This window comes from Myxine glutinosa, chromosome 3, assembly GCF_964187855.1.
Source record: "Myxine glutinosa chromosome 3, kmMyxGlut1.1, whole genome shotgun sequence".
In the NCBI taxonomy this organism is placed as follows: domain Eukaryota; kingdom Metazoa; phylum Chordata; class Myxini; order Myxiniformes; family Myxinidae; genus Myxine; species Myxine glutinosa.
The window spans coordinates 203,564,819-203,570,818 of record NC_136263.1 but is presented as its reverse complement, the minus strand read 5'-3'; the positions used below and the strand labels follow the sequence as shown (position 1 = coordinate 203,570,818).

Here is a 6,000-nt window from a genome sequence, read left to right as displayed (position 1 = left end):
ACATAGGAAGGTGGGCACTTAAACACACTTATATTAACCCCAACGGACGACAGATAAACGGGACAAGGCTCACTCACACGGGGTTTGATTGCAACGAAAGCGGGTAGCGATCGCTCCAGGTGCACCTGGAGCTCAGGGCAGGATCACGTACGGTCCAGTTTAAGAGATGCGGTGGAGGTATTGCAGCGCTCGAGGGGTGGCGACTTCTCTCTCCAGGCTGGGGGCGCATCTGACGTCACATCCGGCGCGGGGCCGCGTATATCCGGCGGGGAGTGACACGCCCTCGGCTCGTTAGCCCCGCCTCGTGGAATCGGCACGTTGCTTCTCATTGGGTGCGTGCGGGGGGTTTACCAGGCTCCGCCCTTGACGAGGAGCTGACAAGGCGCCCCTTCGTGGTAACCCCGTGGAGCGCATGGTCTGGAGCTAATCGAGCCGGTGTGAGGACGCATCCTCCCCCGCTCCGCCGCCATCTCCTCTGTTGTTGTTGTAATTGTTGTTGTAGTTGTTGTTATTGTTGTTGTTTGGGGAAGAAGATGGGAGGAGGTATGGGAAAGGTCCTAAACTCACTACTGGTGCCATATATCACATTCTGTGCAACGAAGAGTCATAATTAATGGAAACGAGGCCTTAACTGACATAGATTAAGAATAACTAGGAAGATGTCCGAAAGTTGTCTACGTGTGGTGCGGTGGACCTGGGCACGACATTTAATGGGGGAATAAGGGGAAGGTCGGCTCTACTGATTGTTATTTACATGCAATGGGACTAGGGAATGGGGGACTGGGGAAAGTTGGGGGAGTATTGGAGAAAATAGGGGAATATTTACAAGCGGATATGGAGGCCAAATTCCATATTCGCAACAATATATATATATATATATATATATATATATATATATATATATATATATATATATATATATATATATATATATATATATATATATATAAATATATATAAATATATATATATATTTATATATATTTATATATATATTTATATATAAAGGAGGAGTGTGTGTCTGTCTGTCTGGATGTCCGCTTAAAACTCAAGAACTACACATCGGAGAAAAGTTTGACACAGATTCGGAATCAGCATAAAATCCCGGTGGTTTTAGGCTACGTTTTATTTTAATATCAATGGTTTAAAAAAACCGCGCCAGCTGCAATTCCATGGTGTAGTTTGTGGCGGCGCTAGACGTTCGGGGTGTATTGCAATGGTTTGTCGGGTTTGGCTGTGGGTCCAGAATAGCTCCCATTTCCTTATGTTCTTCCACTTTTATTTTGATTCTTCTGTTACAACGCCTTCCTTATCTACCTTATATCCCCCCCGACGAGGCCTCTACATAATTTCATGCGGCAGAATTTCGTGCATTTTGAGTGAAAGAAGTGAGACGAAGTTGTAGGAGGAAAGAAGAGGCGCGGTCACTGTGGAGGCCTCGATCGTGAGTGGAAATGGCGGGAATTGCGTTTGTATCGCAAAGTAAAGGATCTGCATTCATTTCTGAACTTGCATGGTGGATTGTTATACATCTGCATTATTTTTCATTAAAAAACTTTATGTTGAACTTGAAGGCTCCAAGCATGGACTATATATATAGCCCTCATTGAGATAAAAATAAAAGTAAAAAGCCTGCTTTCGCTTGCCAAGCTCGCCGTTCCCCCCCTCCCCCTCCCCTCCCCTCCCCTCCCCCTCCCCCTCCCCTCCCCCTCCCCCTCCCCTCCCCCCTCCACCCCCCTCCACCCTCCCCCTCCCCCTCCCCTCCACCCTCACCCTCCCCCTCCCTCCTCCCCCCTCCCCCCTCCCTCCTCCCCCCCTCCCTCCTCCCCCCTCCCTCCTCCCCTCCTCCCCCTCCCCCTCCCCTCCCCCCTCCCCCTCCCTCCCCCCCCCCTCCCCCCTCCCCCCTCCCCCCCTCTCCCCTCCCCCTCCCCTCCCCCTCCCCTCCCCCTCCCCTCCCCTCCCCCTCCCCCTCCCCTCCCCCTCCCCCTCCCCTCCCCCCTCCCACTCCCCTCCACCCTCCCCCTCCCCCTCCCCTCCACCCTCACCCTCCCCCTCCCTCCTCCCCCCTCCCTCCTCCCCCCCTCCCCCTCCCTCCTCCCCCCTCCCTCCTCCCCCCTCCCCCCTCCCCCCTCCCCCCTCCCCCCTCCCTCCTCCCCCCTCCCCCCTCCCCCCTCCCTCCTCCCCCCCTCCCCCATCCCCCCTCCCCCCTCCCCCTCCCCCTCCCCCCTCCCCCTCCCCCTCCCCCTCCCCCCTCCCCCCCTCCCTCCTCACCTCTCCCCCTCACCTCTCCCCCTCCCCCTCACCTCTCCCCTCCCCCTCCCCCTCCCCCTCCCCCTCCCCCTCCCCCTCCCCCCCTCCCCTCCCCCTCCCCCTCCCCCCTCCCCTCCCCCTCCCCCCCCTCCCCCTCCCCCTCCCCCCCTCCCCTCCCCCTCCCCCTCCCCGTCCCCCTCCCCCTCCCCTCCCCCTCCCCCTCCCCCTCCACTCCATCCCCCCTCCCCCTCCCCCCTCACCTCCCCCCTCCCCCTCCCCTCTCCTCCTCCCCCCCTCCCCTCCCCTCCCCCTCCCCTCCACTCCATCCCCCCTCCCCCTCCCCCCTCCACCTCCCCCCTCCCCCTCCCCCCTCCCCCTCCCCCCCTCCCCTCCCCTCCCCCCTCCCCGTCCCCCTCCCCCCCTCCCCTCCCCCTCCCCCCTCCCCCTCCACTCCATCCCCCCTCCACCTCCCCCCCTCCCCCTCCCCCCTCCCCCTCCCCCCCCCTCCCCTCCCCCTCCCCCTCCCCGTCCCCCTCCCCCCCTCCCCTCCCCCTCCCCCTCCCCCTCCACTCCATCCCCCCTCCCCCTCCCCCCTCCACCTCCCCCCCTCCCCCTCCCCTCTCCTCCTCCCCCTCCCTCCTCTTCTCTCCTCTCCTCCTCCCCCTCCCTCCTCTTCTCCCCTCCCTCCTCTTCTCCCCTCCCTCCTCTTCTCCCCTCCCCCCCTCCTTCTCCCCTCCCCTCCTCTTCTCCCCTCCCCCCTCTTCTCCCCTCCCCCCCTCTTCTCCCCTCCCCCCCTCTTCTCCCCTCCCCCCCTCTTGTCCCCTCCCACCCTCTCCTCCCCTCCCCACCCTCTCCTCCCCTCCCCCCCCCCGTTCCCCTCCCCTCCCCTTCCTCCTCCCCCCTTCCCCGCCCGGCAATGCCGGGTACTTCCCATGGCCAGCTGTCCGTGGGCTGCTCGAGGGTTGGAAAACCAAGCGATCTTTATGTCTTGGCACCAAGTAAGAAAACCAGAAATGTTGTATACCAAGAGGTTTTGAGAAATTGAAAATTGACAAAACGTCATGTCGGAAATGTACTGTGATATTGCTCTAAAATATACATGTTATTTTCATCATATATTTGTATTATTCTTATTCAACCCGGGCGAAGCCGGGTACCTCAGCTTGTGTGTGTATATATGTGTGTGTATATATATATATATATATATATATATATATATATATATATATATATATATATATATATATATATATTTTTTTTTTTTTTCAAATTATTTTGAAAGCACCTTTTTCAAATAATGCACCATTTCTGACAAAAATTATTGAAATTAAAAAATATTTGGTATCCACAAACATTTCTTTGGTTTTCAGTGGATCAAGACAAAGAAAGTTGAAGAAATTACGAAATCTTAGCTTATTCCACACACAAATCCTAAAATGGCCCGGACAATATTAATTGCACATTGTAGACGTTGTTAGAAATAATTGGATTTCAAGCAGGTGATTCTCCTTTACTTTGGAATTGAACTCACCTGTTGTGAGTTGCAGGTGTTGGTGGTGTTGGCTTAGTGGTTAGGGTGCCGGCTTGGGATCCTAGGATCCGGGGTTTGAATCCCGGTCGATCGTTGAATTAACACCAGGGGGGTTGACTCAGCCTGTCATCCTTCCGAGGTCGGCAAATGAGTACCAGTTCACTGGTAATTCCCTGTAGGTCGCATGAGGCGACTAACAGGGTTGGTGGCAGAAAGGGCATCCGGCCGTAAAACATTGCTTCAAAAATGGGGACAACGGTGCCCAAAAAAGGCCAACCCCTGCCCTGCAGGGAAAAAATGGCCTCTGAAGGTGGTGGTGGTGGTGGTGGTGGTGGTGGTTGTTGTTGTTGCTCAATGGAGGCAAATGCAGCAAACCCAGCAAACCCAGCAAACCTGGCACTTTGAAGATGCCATGGGGGCGTCGGAGGGACCTATCTTATTTCATTGATGCAACGCAATGAATGGTGGTTGTTGTTGTTGTTGTGGTGGTGGTGAGTTGCAGGTGCCTGCAATATAAAAATAACTCATTCAACCTGTTTGAATAGAGAAAAGGAGTCATTCTGATGTTTTGTGTCTGTGTGTACCGCAATGAGCATGTAGAAAAGAAAGAAAACCAGAGATTGTCTGAGGAAGTCAGACACAAGATTTTTGCCAAGCATGGATAATCTCAAGGCTGCAAGTCCATCTCCAGAGACATTGTTGTTCCTGTGTTCACCGTTCGCAATGCTATCAGGAATTTTAAGGCCCATGGCACTGAAGCGAACCTCCTTGTACGTGGCCGAAAGAGAAAACTTGACTGAAGATTGCAGAGAAGGATTGTTTGAATTGTGGAGAAAGCACCTCAATAAACTGCCAAACAGATTCCATCTTACCTTCAGACACAAGGTACGAAGGTTTCAACTCTCACCATTCGTCGCCAACTCCATGAAAAGGGGTTATATGGTAGGAGACCCAGGAGGACCCCACTGCTGAGAGACAGAGACGCACAGAGACGCACAAGAATGCCCAACTGGAGTTTGCCAAAATTTGCGAACCCTACTGGAGAATGTCCTGTGGATAGATGAGACCAAATTAGAGCTTCTTTGGTGAAGCACATCATCTCTGTTTACAGAAAACAAAATGAAGCCTTCAAAGAAAAGAACACGTTCCCTACAGTCAAACATGGAGGAGGTTCAGTGATGTTTTTGGGTTGCTGTGCTGCCTCTGGCACTGGGTGCCTTCAATGTGTGCATGGCATCATGAAATTACGAGATTACCAAGGCATTTTGGAGCGCAATGTTGAACCCAGTGTTAGAAAGCTGGGTCTCCGTCGAAGGTCATGGGTCTTGCAGCAGGACAATGACCCCAACACCTTCAAAAAGCACCCAGGAATGGTTCAAGACAAAATGCTGGACTGTTCTGAAGTGGCCAGCAATAGAGTCCAGATCTAAATCCCATTGAACATCTGTGGGAAGATCTGAAAACGGCAGTTCGGAGAAGGCACCCTTCAAATCTGGGAGAACTGTAGCAGTTTACACAAGAAGAGTGGGCCAAACTGCCAGTCGAGAGGTGGAAGGAAGCTCATTCATGGCTATAGGCAGTGCTTGACTGCAGTTATTTTGTCCAAAGGCCGTGTTACCAAATATTCAGTCTCGGGTGTCAATAATTTTGTCAATGCCATTTCTTTTTATTTTCAGATATTAAAGGAAATATTAGGTTCTGAATTTAAAAAAAAAGGGTTCTGTAATATTAACAGTGAAATGAAGATTTGTGGAGACTAAATACTTTTCTCAATTTCAACTTATTTTGAGAGAAAATTGAGTTATTTGAAAAAAAGTGCAAGGGTGCCAATATCTTTGGCTATGACTGCATGTATCTATAACCACCTTTAGAGGCCATTTTTCCCCGCAAGCGGGGGTTGGCCTTTTTCGGGAACTGTGGTTGTTGTTGTTTTTCGGTCCCCTTTTTGAAGCAATGTTTTACGGCCGGATGCCCTTCCTGACGCCAACCCTTTTTGCCGCCTTTAACGACAAACAGGGAATTACCAGTGAACTGGTCCTCAATTAGCCGACCTCGGAAGGATGACAGGCTGAGTCAACCCCCCTGGCGTTAATTCAGCGATCGACCGGGATTAGAACCCAGGATCCTAGGATCCTAAGCTGACACCCTAGCCGCTAGCCCAACACCAGGGACTGCATGTATCTATCTATAATTATAAAAATATCAATTTATAAACACAT

The 6,000-nt window shown here is 52.4% G+C and overlaps 1 protein-coding gene across 1 annotated transcript in view; it reads left to right on the top strand.

Annotated features, from left to right (window-relative positions):
• Positions 1-6,000, top strand: part of EIF3G (eukaryotic translation initiation factor 3 subunit G) — a 39,415-nt gene that overhangs the window by 30,124 nt on the left and 3,291 nt on the right. The window lies entirely within an intron of this gene.